Below are 22001 nucleotides of genomic sequence, written 5' to 3' on the forward strand. Positions count from 1 at the left end.
CTCAGCATCTACTGGCCAAAGGGCAGTTTCTTGGATGCTCTTCTTAAAAACCAAAATAGCAAGTCCAAAAACATAAACCGAAACCCCAAACAGTTCACAAAGTTAAATCATGTTTCCCTGTGGACCGGCTCACTGTAGCAGTTAAAGCACAGCATCATTGATTTGGGGAGAATGACCCATACGTGTACAGTGCATTCTGAAAGTATTCAGACCCCTTTACTTTTTCCACATTTTGTTATTTAAAAGATAAATGGTCCCCCCCCTCATCATTCTAAACACAATACCCCATAATGAAAAATAAAAAAATACAACTGAAATATCACATTTACAGTGGGGAAAAAAAGTATTTAGTCAGCCACCAATTGTGCAAGTTCTCCCACTTAAAAAGATGAGAGAGGCCTGTAATTTTCATCATAGGTACACGTCAACTATGACAGACAAAATGAGAAAAGAAAATCCAGAAAATCACATTGTAGGATTTTTAATGAATTTATTTGCAAATTATGGTGGAAAATAAGTATTTGGTCACCTACAAACAAGCAAGATTTCTGGCTCTCACAGACCTGTAACTTCTTCTTTAAGAGGCTCCTCTGTCCTCCACTCGTTACCTGTATTAATGGCACCTGTTTGAACTGGTTATCAGTATAAAAGACACCTGTCCACAACCTCAAACAGTCACACTCCAAACTCCACTATGGCCAAGACCAAAGAGCTGTCAAAGGACACCAGAAACAAAATTGTAGACCTGCACCAGGCTGGGAAGACTGAATCTGCAATAGGTAAGCAGCTTGGTTTGAAGAAATCAACTGTGGGAGCAATTATTAGGAAATGGAAGACATACAAGACCACTGATAATCTCCCTTGATCTGGGGCTCCACGCAAGATCTCACCCTGTGGGGTCAAAATGATCACAAGAACGGTGAGCAAAAATCCCAGAACCACACGGGGGGGACCTAGTGAATGACCTGCAGAGAGCTGGGACCAAAGTAACAAAGCCTACCATCAGTAACACACTACGCTGCCAGGGACTCAAATCCTGCAGTACCAGACGTGTCCCCCTGCTTAAGCCAGTACATGTCCAGGCCCGTCTGAAGTTTGCTAGAGTGCATTTGGATGATCCAGAAGAGGATTGGGAGAATGTCAGATGAAACCAAAATAGAACTTTTTGGTAAAAACTCAACTCGTCGTGTTTGGAGGACAAAGAATGCTGAGTTGCATCCAAAGAACACCATACCTACTGTGAAGCATGGGGGTGGAAACATCATGCTTTGGGGCTGTTTTTCTGCAAAGGGACCAGGACGACTGATCCGTGTAAAGGAAAGAATGAATGGGGCCATGTATCATGAGATTTTGAGTGAAAACCTCCTTACATCAGCAAGGGCATTGAAGATGAAACGTGGCTGGGTCTTTCAGCATGACAATGATCCCTAACACACCGCCCGGGCAACGAAGGAGTGGCTTCGTAAGAAGCATTTCAAGGTCCTGGAGTGGCCTAGCCAGTCTCCAGATCTCAACCCCATAGAAAATCTTTGGCGGGAGTTGAAAGTCCGTATTGCCCAGCGACAGCCCCAAAACATCACTGCTCTAGAGGAGATCTGCATGGAGGAATGGGCCAAAATACCAGCAACAGTGTGTGAAAACCTTGTGAAGACTTACAGAAAACGTTTGACCTGTGTCATTGCCAACAAAGGGTATATAACAAAGTATTGAGAAACTTTTGTTATTGACCAAATACTTATTTTCCACCATAATTTGCAAATAAATTCATTAAAAATCCTACAATGTGATTTTCGGGATTTTTTTTCCTCATTTTCTCTGTCATAGTTGACGTGTACCTATGATGAAAATTACAGGCCTCTCTCATATTTTTAAGTGGGAGAACTTGCACAATTGGTGGCTGACTAAATACTTTTTTTCCCCACTGTACATAAGTATTCAGACTCTATACTCAGTACTTTGTTGTAGCACCTTTGGCAGCGATTACAGCCTTGAGTCTTCTTGGGTATGACGCTACAAACTTGGCACACCTGTATTTGGGGAGTTTTTCCCATTCTTCTCTGCAGATCCTCTCAACCTCTGTCAGGTTGGATGGGGAGCATCGCTGCAAAGCTATTTTCAGGTCTCTCCATAGATGTTAGATCGGGTTCAAGTCTGGGCTCTGGCTGGGCCACTCAAGGACATTCAGAGACTTGTCCCGAAGCCACTCCTGCGTTGTCTTGTCTGGGTGCTTAGGGTTGTTGTCCTGTTGAAAGGGGAACCTTTGCCCCAGTCTGAGGACCTGAGTGCTCTGGAGCAGGGTTTCATCAAGGATCTCTCTGTACTTTGCTCCATTAATCTTTCCCTCGATCCTGACTAGTCTCCCAGTCCCTACCGCTGAAAAACATCCCCACAGCATGATGCTGCCACCACCACCATGCTTCACCATAGGGATGGTGCCAGGTTTCCTCCAGACGTGATGCTTGGCATTCAGGCCAAAGACTTCAATCTTGGTTTCATCAGACCAGTGAATCTTGTTTTTCTGATGGTCTGAGAGTCCTTTAGGTGCCTTTTGGCGGAGTGCCTACAATCTCGAGCGCCTACAATTTGATCCGCATCCGGGAGGGGGATGAATGAAAAACGGCCTTCAGCATAATGTATGGGAACTATGAGTACTTGGTGATGCCTTATGGTTTAGCCAATGCTCTGTCGGTGTTCCAGGCATTCGTGAACAAGGTGTTCCGGGACATGCTTGGGCTCAGGTGGTCGTTTATATCGATGACATCCTGATCTACTCTGCCACCTTGGAGGATCACATCACCCACGTCCGGGTAGTCCTGGGACGCCTCTTGGAGAACCATCTGTATGTCAAAGCGGAGAAGTGCCAGTTCCATCAGGCCTCTATCTCCTTCTTGGGATACCGGATCAGCCCAAAGGGAGTGGTTATGGAGGAGAGAAATGTTGAGGCAGTCAGGTCATGACCAGTCCCAACCACCATAAAAGGACTACAACAATTTCTGGGGTTTGCCAACTTCTACCACAGCTTCATTACAAACTTCAGCTCCATCGCCTCTCCTCTCACCTCTCTCCTCAAGGGTGGCCCCCGTAAGTTGGTGTGGAGTCCTGCAGCTGATGAGGCCTACTGAAGGGGTGTTTCACCTTCGCCCTGTTGCTGAAACACCCAGATCCTACGCTGCCCTTCGTGGTGGAGGTGGACACCTCAGAAGTCGGTGTGGGGGCTATCCTGTCACAACGCCAAGGTAACCCACAAAAACGGTATCCATATGCATACTATTAAAAAAAAACTGTCTCCTGCAGAGAGGAACTATGATGTCGGCGACCGGGAGCTCCTGGTGGTGAAGTTGGCACTAGAGGAGTGGAAACCCTGGCTGGAGGGCGCCAAGGACCCATTTCTCATCCTCACCGACCATCAGAACCTGGATTACAGGCGACTGAACCCACGCCAAGCAAGGTGGGCCCTTTTCTTCACTAGATTCAACTTCACCCTGTCATACCGCCCAGGTTCAAAGAACATCAAAGTCGATGCCCTGTTCCGTCTCCACGATTTGAGAGAGTTTCCTGTCCTAAATGTGCGCCCATCATACCGCCCTCCTGAATCATTGCCCATGTGCTTTGGGACGTAGATGTGGACATCTGCCAGGCTCTGGAGAGGGAACCCGTTCCTACTACCTGCCCTCTGGAGTGCACCAACGTACCCACGGAGGTAAGGGATCGGCTGTTGACCTGGGCACACACATCCCTTGCTGCTGGACACCCAGGTATCACCTGCACCGCTCAATCCATCTCCGTTAAAGTTCTGGTGGCCCACCTTGGCGCAGGACGTCATCCACTACGTATTTAACCAAATCTCCCCGGCACGCTCCAGCAGGAAAACTCCTTCCCATTCCCGTGCCTCAGCGGCCTTGGTCCCATCTGTCCATAGATTTTGTTACTTATCTTCTCCCTTCTGATGGTTTCACCACTGTTATGGTTGTTGTGGACAGATTCTCAAAATCCTTCCGTTTTATCCCTCTCTCTGGTCTCCCTACTGCTCTCCAGGTCCAGATACCGACCTCAGTCCAACGGGCAGGTAGAGAGGACTAACTAGGAGCTCGGGAGGTTCCTTAGGAGTCACTGTCAGGACCGGCAGGGGGAGTGGGACCAGTTCCTTCCCTGGGCGGAGTACGCCCAGAACTCACTTCATCACTCCTCCACCGGGCTGTCTACCTTCCAGTGCGTCCTGGGGTACCAGCTGGCCCTGGCTCTGTGGAACCTGAGCCAGACCGAAGCTCCTGCAGTGGATGGGTATTTCCGCCACCAGAAGGAGCAGGCGGACCGCCATCACAGTGAGGCTCCCGTGTTCCATCATGGTGATTGCGTCTGGCTCTCCACCAGGAACCTTGCTCTCCGCCTGCCCTGTCGGAAGCTGAGCCCCGGGTTTGTGGGGCCATTCAAAGTCCTCTGGATGGTCAATGAGATAACATACCGATTACAGCTCCCCACTAACTACCGGATCTCACCCTCTTTTCACTTTTCCCTCCTCAGGCCAGTGGTTCCTGGTCACCTGGCTGATGACATCCCCCACGACACCCCTCTGCCTCCCCTGGACATCGAGGGAAGCCCCGCCTATGCTGTCAGATCCCTCCTGGACTCCCGACATTGTGTGGGTCGGCTCAAGTACCTGGTGGACTGGGAGGGGTACAGTCCAGAGGAGCGGTGTTGGGTTCCGGTGGACGACATTCTAGACCCCGACATCATCCAAGATTTCCACCTTTACCGTCCAGACCAGCCCACTTCTCGCCCTTGGGGCTGTCGTCCTCCGGTGTCGTTCTCCGGCTGGAGCTGCACGTTGGGGGGCGACGGGGGGGTACTGTCATGTCTACTCCCACTCCGGCACTCGACGTCTCCAGTCTACTAACCACCGATCCGTTTAACTGATCATTGCGCACACCTGCGCCCCATCATTAGGCACACCTGGACTTCATCACTACCCTGATTACTTCCCCTTTATCTAGCACTCCGTTGTATCACCCATCAGTCAGTATTGTTTCAGTTTTTATGTTCAGACCCTACTCCTGTTTTTGTATTCACTCTATGTTCGTTCCTATTAAACTCACCGACTACACCTGCTTCCTGACTCCCTGCGTCTTCGTTACAGTAAAAACAAATGGAAAAAGGGAAGGGGTCTGAATACTTTCCGAATGCACCATATGCAGTTTGGTGTGCCATGGTTTTGGGTTCATAATTTGATTTCATAATTATTGTAATCCTCCTCTGGCTGTCTCTTTCTGCTCTCGCACTGCCCTTTTAGAAGGCACACCTAGTCTCAAAGGGTAAAGCACAGTTGTACTGACTGCATTAACTCAGGGAACCTGTACATTAGATATGGAAGAAAGCAGTAAAAGACGCTGTAAAGGAAGGGCAGTTTCAAGCGCCCACGCCTTCACTAAGCTAAACAAAACCAAACAACATCAATGATTTAGGGAAGATGACCCTTATATTTAGGTAAGGTGGCATGTTGTGTAGAGTTAGGTTTTAGATTAATAAATTGTTAAATATTTTTTTTTGGTCTATAAGGCCTTTTTAGGAGTGGTAGACACCAGTCAATCCATCCGTATGCTGACATACTCACTGAGCGTGGGTTTGCAAGTTAGATGTCTACACACATCCAAGGTCTTAGGATTATGGATAATAGTGTTAAGAGTTCTGTTGACCTGTGTATAATTAGGGGCAGGAAGTGGTGGGTATATTCATATTTATAGAACCATTTAACTCAGGCAAGGAGCCCCTGCATTCTGCCAACGCACATCTGCATCATGTTCCTGCTTTAGAGATGAACGCTCCTTTGGCTGTGTATATTCTGCAAAATTAAATAAGCTTCATGTACAGTCTGTTTCTATGTTCAAAATTTTAAGCAACATGTTATTTCCGTGTGCGCCACAGATGCTCATTTTGAGTGAGTAACTAATCTCTTGTGATCTTATAAACGTCTAAAATCTCTCAAGCGATGCTAATACATAATTACATGATACCAAATGTAATAAAATAACACTCAATAATAATAATACACCGACACAACATTCAACATTACCTTTTTCAGAACATCAATGAAAATATTGCTGTGAGCAAAGTAAAAGGAAATAGGAAGGGAATATAGGGTAGTAAACTGCAGCACTTGCTTGACATCAGAAATAGTGGTTCTATTTCACCTCTTAGCCGGTGGCCATGTTTGAAAGCAGTGTATTATTCCTGCCTCTGGCAAGGGCATCCGGTCAGATTTGAATATTAAAGTGTTCATTCCATATAACAGAGCAAGGGCTTAACATCACCTGGTCTGTGTGTGAGACTTGGGGAGTCATGCTTCTCTTCCCTCACCTCATTGACTGTGACAGACATTTACATTCTTTGATCGGGAGTTGTCTGCAGCCAGTTGAGTTCTAATGGTCTCAAGACAGATTGCTTCCTACTGACGAAGGTGGCCCAGAGTCTGGCCAGTAAACCAGCTTGAGTCTGTGCTTACTACGATAAGGTTGTGACGTTTCCCATTAACAGGTTAACAACTATTAGGATGTGCAGGAGTTTTGTACACTACATGTCAAGCCGTATTAGCCAAGCATTGCCTCTATTTCAGTGTTATTCTTGTGAATGCGCATGTTGACTAAACAGTGACCGTAGGTGACCTAGACAATGCCTACAGACTACAGTCACCTACAGCTGGGTGCTAATGGTGATCATTGAACGTGTTGTACTTCTTGAATACTCTTTTGTAGTCTTGCATGAAAAAAACCAGAGGTAATATGTGAATAAAGTTAATTTGGTTAGTTTTAATCAACCATCTGTCTTCTGGTGCAGGGATAATGCACATACAGTATGCACAACGGAATCTTAACAATTTAAGACAAGTGACAGAATGCAGGAAGTTATGTGAAATGCATACACAACTGTGACACTTACTCTAGTTCACCAAGTGTTCCAAGGTCCCTTCTTTCCCAAAACAAAGCCAGGGAAAAGTTCATATTTTCATTTGCTGCTACAAACAAACATGTGCCTCAAATGTAGTCTGTCTAGCCTGTACCAAAATGCAATTAATCAAATGCACAGACATAAACACAGATAAACTCACATACAATATTTCAAGATGACAAATGTAGGGAAATGTAGATCATGATATTAAAATTCCTTGGCTGCCAGATGTACAAATATGTAGCTGATAAAATGCAACAGTTCTCCCTGCCTGTGACTCACAATGAGTTTCTCGCCAAGCATCATAATATTATTCAGACGGAAATAAGATTGCTTGGAGTGAAAGAGAGATGTGTTCCACTGGTGCTAAAGTCATTGCAGCTCCATGGCCAGTTAATATAATCTCAAAGTGATCAAGGTGATCCCATCTAGGGCTGCATCTTCAGACTGTATTTGAAGATGGTCTATAGGTGGATGTAAAAACTCACACACACACGCACACACACACACAACGGTCTGGAACCAACAGGACCCTGAATAGCTTCTACCCCCAAGCGATAAGACTGCTAAATAGTTAACTAAATAGCTACCCGGACTATCTGCATTTACCCTTTTTGCACCAACTTTTTGACTCATCACATATGCTGCTGGTACCGTTTATTATTTATCCTGTAGCCTCGTCACTTTATCCTGTCACCGTTCTCCCCTCAGCAGCGTCCACTGCTATATGTACATACTGTATCTACCTCAATGACCTCATACCCCTGCACATCGACTCGGTTCTGGTACCCCGTGTATATAGCCAAGTTATCTTTATCTCATTGTGTATTTATTATTTCTTTATTTTCTTTCTCTCTGCATCGTTGGGAAGGACCCGTAAATAAGCATTTCACTGTTCATCTACACCTGTCGTTTACGAAGCATGTGACAAATACAATTTGATTTGACTTGACACACACACACACACTCACTCCACATTTAAGGCTCTACGCTTACATTCTGTCCTCAGGCACGCTCTCCCAGTTGTTCCAATGTGTCCAACAATCGATGCCACGTTGCCTTCATTCACCGTGTCACATACATCATGGAGCCCAGACTGTTTCTTCACACGCCATGAGCAGACAGTTTGCCAGCGGTGTGTGTGCACAGCCTGCAGAACACCATTATGTTCAGCTCGATCCACTTTAGTTAGTCACTAATCAATCAATGTACTCATCACTGCCACAGCAAGGTCATATGCTTTGAGAAACCAACATGGAGGACTTTCTTCAATATAGTATTCAAAAACATAGTAGAGGGTTTTTACCACTTTTGCCTTATCAGTAATACTTTAGTCAAACCACGTGGTTTCATGACAGTAAAGGAGTCTGTTGAGGGGGAGGGATAGGTTTGCTGTGCTAAAAGGTGTTTATACGTTCTTGTAAGTGGTCTATTTTATCAAGGGTTGCTGCTACATTCCCAGTTAATTTCATGCCACCTGAATTATACTGTGACCTTTTTTGAAAGAGTTCCACACAAAAAATAAAAATGCACATAATATACCTTCAGAGGTATACATATAATCTCACATGCTACTGTTCGGTACCTTTTAGGGTATATGTGCGTATAATATAGTGTAATGGTACATTGTTGTACCCAATATTTTGAATATAAAGTTACAATCATCACACACTCTAAAAACCACAGCCATCATTATCATATTTCCCAGCGTGCTCTATTGCAGGTTGATTTTGAGAATTGTTTGTTTCAATATGTGTGTTTCCGCATGCACATTGATTGATCTTACTCTACACAAAAATAAATAACATACATTTTTCTAAACTAATCCAATCTGTTAGTAGTTGGACTTAGTGCACCCGTTACTGAGATGGTTGTTCCAGTTTAGATGGTTTAGGTAGTCTCATTTATCGATTTTCCGTATCTTGGCAGTCATTCTGAATGATTAAAAGTTCAATATTTGGGATATCAGAACTCTGGCTGGATTCCAATAGGAATTACATATCACTTTGTAAGCCAGCATAATGTGACTTGACCGATGTCGTCTGCAAATCAAGACTTTCAGACGAATTTATGTAAAACTAGGCTGTTAAAGTATGGCCTTATGATATACTGTATGTAATGTATTTTCATAAAGAGTATAATTTCAATTATTAATATTCACTTAGGCACTCTCTTGGTGAAGAGTACAGGACTGAAAACTGTTGAATGCAACAATCATGTCTCTGTCACTAGCTAACACAGTCATGGGTGGTACTGGTAACTCACTTGGAAGGCACTCTGGGAAATATGCAAATAAGACTTTACACCCTACAGTGTTAAAACAACACCCCAAAAACTTTTTAGAGGTACATTTTTGCCACTTAAAAGGAACAAACAGCGTTGTCACTGTGCTGGTACCCTAAAAATGTTTCTAAAGTTGTGCTTTTGTACCTGTGGACTACATGTGAGCAAGGTACTATCTCGTCCCTTTTTTTAAAGGTGCCAACTGCAAGGGTGCAATTATGTACCCATAACAAAAAGTGCAATGGACGTACCTTACAGGGTACCACAGTTACAAGTGTTTGTACCCTTAAAAGGCCCAGTGCAGTCAAAAATGTGATTTTCCTGTGTTTTATATACACTGAGTGTTCAAAATATTGTCATGCTCTTTCCATGACACAGACTGACCAGGTGAATCCAGGTGAAAGCTATGATACCTTATTGATGTCACTTGTTAAATCCACTTCAATCAGTGTAGATGAAGGGGAGGAAACAGGTTAAAGAAGGATTTTTAAGCCTTGAGACAGTTGAGACATGGATTGTGTATGTGTGACATTGGACTGGGAAAGACAAAAGTTTTAAGTGCCTTTGAAAGGGTTATGGTAGTAGGTGCCAGGTGCACCGGTTTGAGTGTGTCAAGAACGGCAATGCTGTTGGGTGTTTCATGCTCAACAGTTTTCCATTGCATATTAAGAATGGTCCACCACCAAAAAGACATCCAGTCAACTTGACACAACTGTGGGAAGCATTGGAGTAAACATGGGCCAGCATCCGTGTGGAATGCTTTCGACACCTTGTATAGTCCATGTCCTGACGAATTGAGGCTGTTCTGAGGGCAAAAGGGGGTGCAACTCAATATTAGGAATGTGTTCCTAATGTTTTGTACACTCAGGATATATTTCCAGACTGAGGTTGGAATAATACTGTGGAAATGGTGATAATGCCCTTTAGTGTAAGAGCTGTTTGAAAAGACTGCCTGGTGGGATGGAGTTTTGTCCTGCCTGGTGTCAGTTAATAGATCAATAAGAAATAGAGTTCCAAACTGCTCTGCCAATAGCGGCTTGTTTTTAGTTTTCCCCTCCCTACTCAGACCACTCCCAGACTGTCCTAGCAAAATTCTTGCTTCGCTAAGAAGCTACTTTTGTTTCTTTTTGACCATTTTAATGGAAACAATCACAGTAAGGTACTTAAGTGTTACCCAGAAATGATTTGATATTGAGATAAAAATGGCTGCATTGGACCTTTAAGTACAATTTTAAACCTTTTTTTCTGAGAGTGCAAGAGTAAGGTTGTTCTATGTTGCAAATACCATTCAAAATATGTTGAGTTGTCTGCTGTGCAGGAAAAAAAAAATCCTCTCGGCCAGTCAGTACTTGCAATCCCAGTGGTAGTGGATTATTCCCTAGAGAGCACACTGAGGGGTTATTATACATGCAAGACATCAACAAGCCTGTGCAGTAAAGATCATTTGAATGCTGTCCGACAACACTCTCGACTTGCAGTCCGATCACGTTACCCAAGTGAAGATTCAGCAGTTAAAAGTTGGAGACTATCCCGTTCAACTCTCTTGTCCCTGAATACATTATCTAACTTCTGCAAATATTAAACAGAGTGATTTTCTAATATCTATGCCTCTCTCAAAGCCTTGGGGACATTTTCAGATTGCGAGACAGTTTTCACACTTTTTAAAAGCAACATTAAAAAAAAAAAATATTCTGATGTTTCTGCATAAGTGACAGACGGGAATCACAAAGCTCTTCATTGAATGATGTGAGCTGAAAACTGTAGTTTGCCAGTGGAAATGGGAAAGCACAGAGGAATTTAAAAACCTTTTCACCTCTCAAGGATTGCCTTTGCTAGCTAGGGAACACACTCAACCCATCTGAAAGGGCAGACTGCTGACAGCGTAGTCTTTTGAGTCAGACAATATTTACACTCTCAGGCCTATACGAGAGGGTTGGTACTATATATGGGGTCGTCCCATAGGAATTCAATCACTTTCTGACTGCACCCCGTTTGATTTGAACGAAACCTTCCATACATGTTTGTCCATGATAAAACTGGCCAGAAAGTAACTTTTTGGACCTGAATGCCAAAACATTCAGGAGATAGAGGTACTCAAAGTTGACCCATTTTGCATACACCACCCTACCATGAGATATCCTTGTCTTCATCACTGAAAAGGATAAATGGTTGAGTTTAATATACAATAATGAAAAACCTTACGAACAGGGTTGTCAAACTATTTGATCATTTCCTGATTTGTTATTTTATTTTTATCCTTTAACATCAATGATCTAAAAACGTGGAAACTCTGATGCTCACATATGTTGAAGCCTTATTTTACATAATCAGAGGTGTTTCTGTTCATCCCACCAACGGTTGACACACAGCTTGCTCTTGAATACAGGGTGGGTGTCATGTTTTGGCTGATAAATAATCTAAAATGTCAATAACATTGACATTTCAAATGTCAAATGGTACCACAAAGATGGTTGGAGGTCCACACATCAGAGAATGTTGATTTGAGTGGCAATATCCATTGTTTTAAAGTGTACTGTCAATCTTCGACAGCAGTCGGTGGACTGGCGGCCATCTTTCTGGTAGTAAATGACACAAAACAAATGGATTGAATTTCAATTTCAATGGTGTACCAGTTAAATTGCAGGGGTCTGAAGGGATCGATCCATTCTATTAATTCTGTTTCTATAATTGAAATGACACCCACCCAGTTTTCAAGAGAATGCTGTGTCTCAACCAATGACGGGCACAACGCAAACACCTAAGACAACGTAAAATAGTGTCTAAGCTACAACATAATTATGTGAAAATTTGAAAAATCTGAGTTGACGTGTTTTTTTGATAATTGATGTTAAAGCTTATTTGATAAATTCAGCACAAAAAGCTTATTTCTCTAAAATATTTGCCACTAATTAGTTTACATCACTGTTAGTGAGCATTTCTCTTTTGCCAAGATAATCCATCCACCTGACAGCTGTGGCATATCAAGAAGCTGATTAAACAGCATGATCATTACACAGGTGCACCTTGTGCTGGGGACAATAAAAGGCCACTCTAAAATGTGCAGTTTTGTCACACAACAAAATGCCACAGATGTCTCAAGTTTTGAGGGAGCGTGCAATTGGCATGCTGACTGCAGGAATGTCCACCTGATCTGTTCCCAGAGAATTCAATGTTAATTTCCCCACATCCGGCTTCTTCACCTGCGGGATCGTCTGAGACCAGCCACCCGGACAGCTGATGAAACTGTGGGTTTGCACAACCAAATAATTTCTACACAAACTGTCAGAAACCGTCATAGGCATGCTCGTGGTCCTCATCAGGGTCTTGCCCTGGCTGCAGTTCATTGTCGTAACCGACTTCAGTGGGCAAATTCTCACCTTGTACACTGCCACGCTGGAAAAGTGAGCTCTTCACGGATTAATCCCCTTTTCAACTGTACCGGGCAGATGTTGTGTGGGTGAGCGGTTTGCTGATGTCAACGTTGTGAACAGAGTGCCCCTTGGTGGCAGTGGGGTTATGGTATGGGCAGGCAAAAGCTACGGACAATGAACACATTTGCATTTTGTTGATGGCAATTTGAATGCACAGAGATACCGTGACTAGAACCTTTTGCCCATTGTCGTGCCATTCATCTGCCGCCATCACCTCATGGTTCAGCATGATAATGCACAGCCCAATGTTGCAAGGCACTGTACACAATTCCTGGAAGCTGAAAATTCCCAGTTATTCCATGGCCTGCATACTCACCAGACATGTCACCCAATGAGCATGTTTGGGATGCTCTGGATTGACGTGTATGACAGCGTGTTCCAGTTCCCGCCAATATCCAGCAACTTCGCATTGAAGAGGAGTGGGAAAACATTCCACAGGCCACAATCAACAGCCTGATCAACTCTATGTGAAGGAGATGTGTTGCGCTGCATGAGGCAAATGGTGGTCACAACAGATACTGACTGGTTTTCTGATCCACGCCCCTACCTTTTAATTTATTTTAAATCTGTGACCAACAGATGCATATCTGTATTCCTAGTCATGTGAAATCAATATATTAGGGCCTAATGAATTTATTTCAATTGACTGATTTCCTTAAGAACTATAACTCAGTAAAATCTTTGAAATTGTTGCATGTTGCGTTTATTTTTGTTCAGTGTATATTTCCTGTAACTGTTTGGGACTGGGATAGCAGAACTGAATATAGCGGAAGCTTTGATGTTTTCCCATCAGGTGTTAACAAATGACAGAACTCTGAACTCATAGTCTCAGAACTCAGGTTATGTTCTAAATCCAAATTATTTTGTTCTGAAAGAAGAAACACTTCGGGAGAAAATGAATGTATGATCCCACATTCTTTGTGTTTAACAAACCACTGCAAGGCCAAAAGAACTGAAGCACTCCTTTCTCTCTCACACAGCATGAGCAGTGCTCATTAAGGTAAACCTTGCATCCTTGAAATGAATAAAAAAGGAATATCTTGCATTTACTCTTTTGATATTCTTTAATGATGTGAAATCCAACATTTATCTTAGAAATGTAAGCATGGACATGAATATATTATGTTTATCCCGTTGTTTTTACATAAACTTGTATCTTAATACCATCAAACTCAAGGCAATCGTTACTCTGCAGTCCAATGATGAACATAAACATTTTTTCAATGTAAAACTAATTGTGTTGCCATTCAAATGGAATTTTACCATGCAGCAATAAACAAGGCAACAAACACTGATGTACTGTGTGTACAAAACACCAGAAGGCATTCAATCAGGTATTTACTGCATGGCATCTGAGAATGTGTACAGAAGGTTATGTACCACTTTCTAACCTTAAGAGTTAATTAAAATTATCTAGCTGGCTAAATGTTACTGATGTGCTGTTCCTGTAGATTTGGTACATCTTCCAAAGCTGGGAAAAATCAATTAACTCCTGACTTGATTTTAATCACTGTTGTGAAGGATTGCTGGACAACAACCAATCGGCTCCCCTCCTCCATCGAGCAAAAACTTAGGACTGACCTATTTTAGTGTAAGTCTGTAATAATACTTTTCTTGGGTAACAAGTTATCAATAATGAAAATGTTTTCAATGACATTTCTTATAGATATTTTGTGAGATAAAATTCTAACTTTTTGTTGTTAACCTTGTTGAACTGTAATAGACAGTGGTGTAGTTGCATATTAATCATATAGTGATATATTCATTAACAATAATACTAGAATAGGAGCAGTCTACAGTATTGTTATAACAGTTAGTCTGTGCAAACATATTGCACTCTGGTTGCTAGCACAAGATTTCAGTTGGCATCAAAACACAAGGAATTCCATGGAAAGGATAATTGTTTCATCGTCATGTGAATTTCCTTCCTGTCACGTATTCAGCCGAGGCTGCCCTTCCTCCTTGCTCGGGCAGGTTTCGGCGTTCGTCGTCACCGGCTTACTAGCCACTACCGCTCCATTTATCATCACTCCATTTGTCTTGTCTTGTCAATCACACACACCTGGTACTCATTTCCTCATTAGTCTGTGTATAAGTGTTCCCTCTGCCCCCTTGTTCTTTGTGAGTGATTGTTCATTGTGAGAGTGAGTAGCTCGGTTGAGCTACTCTTTCCTTGTATGTAGCCAAGGTGGATTTTTCCCTTGTGCTAGTTTCGTTTTGACGCTTGCTGCGGTTTATTCATGTACACTGAATAAACTCTGGATTTCTGAGTTTATCAAAGGCCTGACTCCGTCATTCACACCTCATCACACTTCCCTAGGGAGAAGACATTGAAAGCATTGTCAGAGCCTTTGATAAACTCTGCTGAAGGCTGGAAAAGCCAGAGTAATTCATGAAGGTAATTTTTAGATCCACTCAAACCCATCTGCTTGGAGAAGGTAAACCAGAAAACAGAAGGCTTGAATAATCACCATAAGCACAAAATAAAACAATCATGGGACTGCTGCAGAAAGGTCAACAACACATTTGCGGAAATAAAACCTATTTCCTCTTCGGGAAGTAAACCTGCCTCCAAGGCAGGTTTTTAGTAACATGATGTGGGAACTGAAGTCTGGAACTACTTCGAATCCTTACTTGGAACAGTATGGGTCTGAACTGTTCAATGAAAGTATGCTTTTTTGGGGGGCAAAAAGTCAAGAGTGAAGCTGTTCTTCTTTGACTGAAATCCATTATTATTCCAGTTTACTTAGGAAAGAAACCACAATTCAATGCATGACTAAAAGAGTAGGATGTGCCATTGATTTAACACTTAAACTAAGTAACGTTTTTTACAGAGCTACCATACAGGGAATCGCTCCAGGATGGGAAACACAATGAATTTGAACATTTTGGAGCCACTTGCTGGAGGGTTTAGCTCCAGGGTCTCATTTAACTTTCATCCCAATTTAGCTCCCTCTTAAACCCCAGCCAGCTGATGAGTATCTCATACTGCCACTACTGTGGTCTTGGCCCACTGCATTAGCACAGTTGGTTGTCTCACATCAAAGCCCTGCTAGAGACAATCCACCCATATCTCTATCATCTCCTAGATAATAGGAAGTTCAAGTTTCAAAAGTTTAACCAGAACGCTCACTTATTTAACACTTCCAGTATCTAGTGCGAGGGTATGATTGGGGGTGGCATAGGGGGGTAGGAAGGCGTCTTATGAAAAAGTATTAGTTTTTGCAGGTTTGTGTGTGGTGGTTGCTTCCCTCTCTATTCCCCAAAGCCTGTAATCCTGATTCCAATGAGTGCTCTCCTGTGGCTGCATGCTGTTACGACCCTCGATCCAATTATCTCTAAGGCCAGACGCCCCTTTTCATATTGGAGAGCAGTGACAGGGCCAGTCTCCAGGGAGATACCAGACACATCAACCTGTCAGCTAAACTGTGCCTGTGCCTGTGTATCTCTGGTGTGTGCCGCCACATCCTGGCTACACTGTCACACCTGTTTGTGTGTGGGTTTATGCGGGTGCGTGTGTGCATGCCTGTGTGTGAGTATGTATGCGTGTGTGTGTCTTTTGGCTGTCCATCCGGTGCAACATAGTCTCTAGTCCAGTGGTATTCAAACTTTTTCAGCGGGATCCCATTTTATCTGCCAGAATTTCTGGAGCCCCTTTTTTCCCCCCAAGAATTTCTAACGACCCCACCGCACCCCAAATCTAATGACACAACCTTAAAATCGTTACATTTATATTTTTACATCATTAAATAACCCACTAGGGGTCGCGACCCCGACTTTGAATACCGCTGCTCTAGTCAATGGGTTGAGCGTTTTAGTTTGACAGCAGTACTCCTTTAGGGTGAACACAGTTGTGCCCTTGTCAGGGGTGTCAGACATGAAGTGCATGAGTCCTAACACTGCCCACAGGCTTCATAAAGATTTGAGTCCCCTGCTTCCAGGGTTGAGGACACAGTATTCATTGTGAGGGGACAACAACATGTCTCACTTTATTCCATCAAGCTAAACCACTGCAAGGTGTGGTTGTACTGAGCGAGGATGACCTTGTGTTTCAGGTTTTGGGCTGTTTTGCAAGATTACAGAATATGAGTAGCTGGTTGTGAGGGTGAACCAAATATCCATAATATCCTCATAAATGTAACTTGTTTGCCATCTGCCAAATAGTTGCTGAAGGAGTAAGCATATTCATGTTTCTTTGTGAAAATCTTACAAAGTACAATTGTAAACACACTACTATTAGGCTTGGTGGGGGACTCAGGTGCAGAGACGGACACACGGACAACAGAGGGTGAATTAGGATGTCGTTTATTCAGCGTGTTATGGTAGAGAGAAGCAGTACAGGGTGGAGTAGCTTCAGGCCGGGGTAGGAGCTGAGTAGGGTGGAGAGCCAGTAGTCCTGAGGGCTGGATGACGAGGATATCAGACAACAGAGCAGGTTGCGGCGTGGGAATGGCAGGTAGGCAGGCAGCAGGAACAGACGGGATCACAGGTAGTGTAGGAACGAACTGGCGCTGGAGAGGTGTCCAGCCCGGGTAGATAACTGCTGGCTGATTGTTGACAACGAGCTGCAGCTGGATGTAACTGATCTTGTGAGAGAATGGCCACGCCCCCTGACCTAGATCCTCTGGACTGCACAGCAGGGGGAGACAGACACAAACAACACACACAGGGAAAAAGGGAAAGGAAACCCAGCAGGAACAGGACCAACAGTGCCGGACCGTAACAGTACCCCCCCCTCAACGGGCGCCACCCGGCGACCCACCCGGCTTGTCAGGGTGGTCCCTATGGAAGTCAGCCACCAGCTGCGGATCCAGTATAAATCGTCGGGGAATCCAGGACCTCTCCTCGGGACCGTATCCCTCCCAGTCCACCAGGTACTGAAACCCTCTACCACGCCTCCGGACGTCCAGCAGTCTCCGCACCGTGTAGGCTGGATGGTCGTCACATACGCGGGGCGGAGGGGGATCCACAGGCGGACACAAAGGGCTGGAGGAGACCAGCTTCAGCTGGGACACGTGAAATGTAGGATGGACTCTCATGGCCTGGGGAAGCTTCAACCGAACAGCCGAAGGGTTGATGATGGAGTCGATCTCGAAAGGACCCAAATACCGGGGCGACAGCTTACGGGAGTCAGTGCGCAGGGGGATGTTGCTGGAGGAGAGCCAGACTCGCTGACCAGGCTGGAACTGGGGAGCGACTACCCTGTGCCTGTCCGCCACCCTCTTGTTACGCTCTGCTGTCCGTAGAAGAGCCTCACGGGTGTCCACCCACACCTTGCGGCAGCGACGAAGGTTATCCTGAACTGACGGGACGGCTAACTCCCTTTCCTGAGACGGGAACAATGGCGGTTGGTACCCCAAAGCCGCCTCAAAAGGTGAGAGGCCGGTGGCAGATGAGGTGAGGGAATTGTGGGCATATTCGACCCACGGGAGATGTTTGGCCCAGGTGGACGGGTTCTGGGATGTCACACAGCGTAGAGCAGCCTCCAGGTCCTGATTGGTCCTCTCAGTCTGGCCATTGGACTGGGGATGGAAACCTGATGAGAGACTGACAGTGGCACCCAGAGCCGAACAAAACTCCTTCCATACCCGAGAAATGAACTGTGGGCCTCTATCGGACACTATGTCCACAGGTATTCCATGGGGACGGAATACATGTAGGACAATGAGGTCGGCTGTCTCACTGGCAGATGGTAATTTTGGTAATGCAACAAAATGGGCAGATTTAGAGAATCTGTCCACGATGGTGAGTATGGTGTCATTACCCTCAGACATAGGAAGTCCAGTGACGAAGTCCAAGCCCACGTGAGACCAAGGACGACTCGGGACTGGGAGAGGCCGCAGCAGGCCCGAAGGAGCCCTGTGGGGAAGCCTTATTTTGGGCACAGATGGAACAGGCCGCCACGTACTCCCGGACGTCAGCCTCGGCGGATGGCCACCAAAAGTGCCTCTTCAGTAGCGACAGTGTACGGTTCATACCAGGGTGGCAGGAGAAGCGTGAGGTGTGGATCCAGTTGAGCACTTGGCGGCCGCACGGCTGCGGGAACATAGAGAAGGTCGGGGGGCCATCGGCCGGTCCAGGTTCCAACTCTTGTGCCGATCGGACGAGGGACTCGATTTCCCAGTGAACCGCCGCCACCACACAGGAAGCGGGCAGAACAGATTCAGGATTGCTGGAGTCTTCATTGTCTGTAAACTGGCGAGAGAGAGCATCAGGCTTGACATTACGTGTGCCAGGACGATATGTTAAAATAAACTTGAACCTGCTGAAGAACAGAGCCCATCTGGCCTGACGGGAGTTCAGCCTCTTGGACGACTGGATGTAAGCCAGGTTCTTGTGGTCTGTCCAGACTATGAAGGGTTGCTCTGCTCCGTCTAGCCAGTGCCTCCACTCCTCCAACGCCAACTTGACAGCAAGCAACTCCCGGTTACCCACGTCGTAGTTCTTCTCAGCAGGGGTCAATCTCCTGGAGAAAAAGGCCACAGGATGGAGCTTCTGGTCCGTGGGGGAACGTTGTGACAGGACAGCCCCCACCCCCGAATCAGAGGCGTCCACTTCCACAATAAACTGCAAACTAGTGTCTGGATGAATAAGAACAGGTGAGGTGGTGAACAGTTCCTTCAATGTACTCACGGCTGACTCGGCCTCAGGCGTCCACAGGAATGGCACCTTAGGGGAGGTAAGCTTGGTCAGGGGGCAACCACTCGGCTGAAACCCCTGATGAAGCGGCGGTAGAAGTTGGCGAAGCCCAGGAAGCGTTGTAGCTGCTTCCGAGACGTGGGTGTGGGCCACTCCACAACCGCTCTGATCTTGTCAGGGTCTGGTGACACTTGTCCCCGCTCGATAATAAAGCCCAAAAAGGGGACGGACTGCCGGTGGAACTCACATTTTTCTGCTTTCACATACAGTTTGTTTTCCATGAGGCGTTGGAGAACCAGACGGACGTGGGAGACGTGTTCATCCTGTGACTTAGAGAATATTAGAATGTCATCCAAATAGACAAACACAAAACGGTGTAGAAAATCCTCAACACATCGTTAACCATGGCCTGAAACACTGCTGGGGCGTTAGTGAGACCGAATGGCATGACTAGGTATTCAAAGTGTCCGAGAGGGGTATTGAACCCAGTCTTCCATTCGTCTCCGGCCTGATCCTAACGAGGTGGTAAGCGTTACGTAGGTCGAGTTTGGTAAACACGGTGGCACCATGAAGGGGTTCAAATGCTGAGTTGATGAGAGGCAGGGGGTATGTATTTCTGACTGTGATGTTATTTAGTCCTCTGTAGTCAATGCAGGGGCGTAATGTTTTGTCCTTCTTCTCAACAAAAAGAACCCAGCTCCAACAGCGGAAGATGAGGGACGAATGATGCCAGAGGTTAGGGAGTCGCCTATGTAGGTTTCCATAGCTTCTCTCTCAGGACGGGACAGATTGAAAAGCCGACTGGACGGCAAAGGGGCTCCAGGCAGTAACTCAATAGCGCAATCGTATGGCCTATGAGGTGGTAATGAAAGTGCCTTGGACTTACTGAATACCTCGGCCAGGTCCAGGTACTCCTCAGGGACTGAAGAGAGGTCTGGGGTTTTGACAGGGGAAGCAGGGGAGCCGACCGAGGGCGGAATAGCCGACCCCAGGCAAACAGAATGGCAGTGAGTGCTCCAACTGTGTATCTTGTGGTTTTGCCAGTCAATATGGGGGTTGTGAAGGCTAAGCCAAGGGAAACCGAGGATAAGGGGGGAGGTCGAGGAGGAGACTACTTTAAACTGGATGGTTTCTTTGTGATTGCCGGACAGCATGAGAGAAACGGGGACAGTTTGGTGGGTGATGTTGGCAAACTGATGGCCGTCAATAGCGGTAACTGTTATAGGCTTAGGCAGAGGCTTAACAGGGATCTCAGCCTGAGTGACCAGGTTGACGTCAAGGAAACTATCCTCAGCACCAGAGTCGATTAGAGCAGCTAGTGGGAGAGATAGATTCCTGAACTGGACTGTAGCTGGGATAACTAGACGGGGTGCTGTGGGCATTGAGTCAGGTGTAGCACTCGCAAGTACGCCCACTTTTACCTGCGAGCTTGGCCTTTTGGGCGAACCGGACAGTTAACCAGGAAATGAGTGCGGTCCCCACAGTACATGCACTCACCAGCCCGCATACGCCGCTCCTTTTCGGCAGGGGACAGGCGAGCACGGCCCAGCTGCATGGGCTCGTCTAGTTCCGTGGAGGGATCCGCTGCGGTGTGTGGGCGGTGTCCGAGTGGTGGTGTAGCTCGGGCTGCAGAAAGCGAGGGGGCCCCGCCTGCGGTGTGGACCCGACCGCCCCTCTCCTGTCTCCTCTCCCGTAGCCTGTTGTCTATTCGTGTAGCAAGGGAAACGAGAACATGAAGGTTAGCAGGCTCATCACGAACAGCTAGTTCATTCTTAATCGTGTCACTTAGACCGTTCACAAACGCTCCCTGAAGAGCTTCGTCATTCCACTTGGAATCGGCTGCCAAGGTCCAAAAATCAATGGCGTATTCAGCCACGCTACCCGTGCCTTGTCGTAGCTTCAATAGTCTCTTTGTGGCGGTCCCGGCATGGTCCGGGTGATCAAACACAACTTTCAATTGAGAGGAAAAATCGTCAAACGACAGGCTGGCAATCTGCTGAGTAGAACAAGCCGCTTCTGCCCAAATCAAAGCTTTGCCCCTCATTAACCCCAGTGCGTAATGTACCTTTGAGGATTCCGTGGAGAAAGACAGGGGCTTCTGTTGGAACACCAAGCGGCACTGAAGCAGGAAACCACGGCATTTGTTCAGGTCCCCGGTGAAAGGTTCGGGTGAGGTGGTAGGGGGTTCCCGAAGGGCAGGAGCGGACGCCGAGCCTGGAGCCACTGTAGGAGGAACAGGCGGAGGAGAAGCAGAGGGAGGAAGGGTAGTGAGTGTTACCAGGTTAGCTACCTGAGAGGTGAGATGAGATACTTGATCCAACAACTGCTGGTTGTTATCCACAAGAGTCCGGATGAGTTGGTCGTGTTGTCCCAATACCATTCCCTGTGAATGGAGGGCGCGTTGTACGCCATCACCCGTTGTTTCATGTGGCATCTCTGCTGAGTCCATGTTTGGCCAGTTCGTTCTATTAGGCTTGGTGGGGGACTCAGGTGCAGAGACGGACACACGGACAACAGAGGGTGAATTAGGATGTCGTTTATTCAGCGTGTTATGGTAGAGAGAAGCAGTACAGGGTGGAGTAGCTTCAGGCCGGGGTAGGAGCTGAGTAGGGTGGAGAGCCAGTAGTCCTGAGGGCTGGATGACGAGGATATCAGACAACAGAGCAGGTTGCGGCGTGGGAATGGCAGGCAGGCAGGCAGCAGGAACAG

The sequence above is a fragment of the Coregonus clupeaformis genome, chromosome 6, assembly GCF_020615455.1.
Source record: "Coregonus clupeaformis isolate EN_2021a chromosome 6, ASM2061545v1, whole genome shotgun sequence".
Classification (NCBI taxonomy): domain Eukaryota; kingdom Metazoa; phylum Chordata; class Actinopteri; order Salmoniformes; family Salmonidae; genus Coregonus; species Coregonus clupeaformis.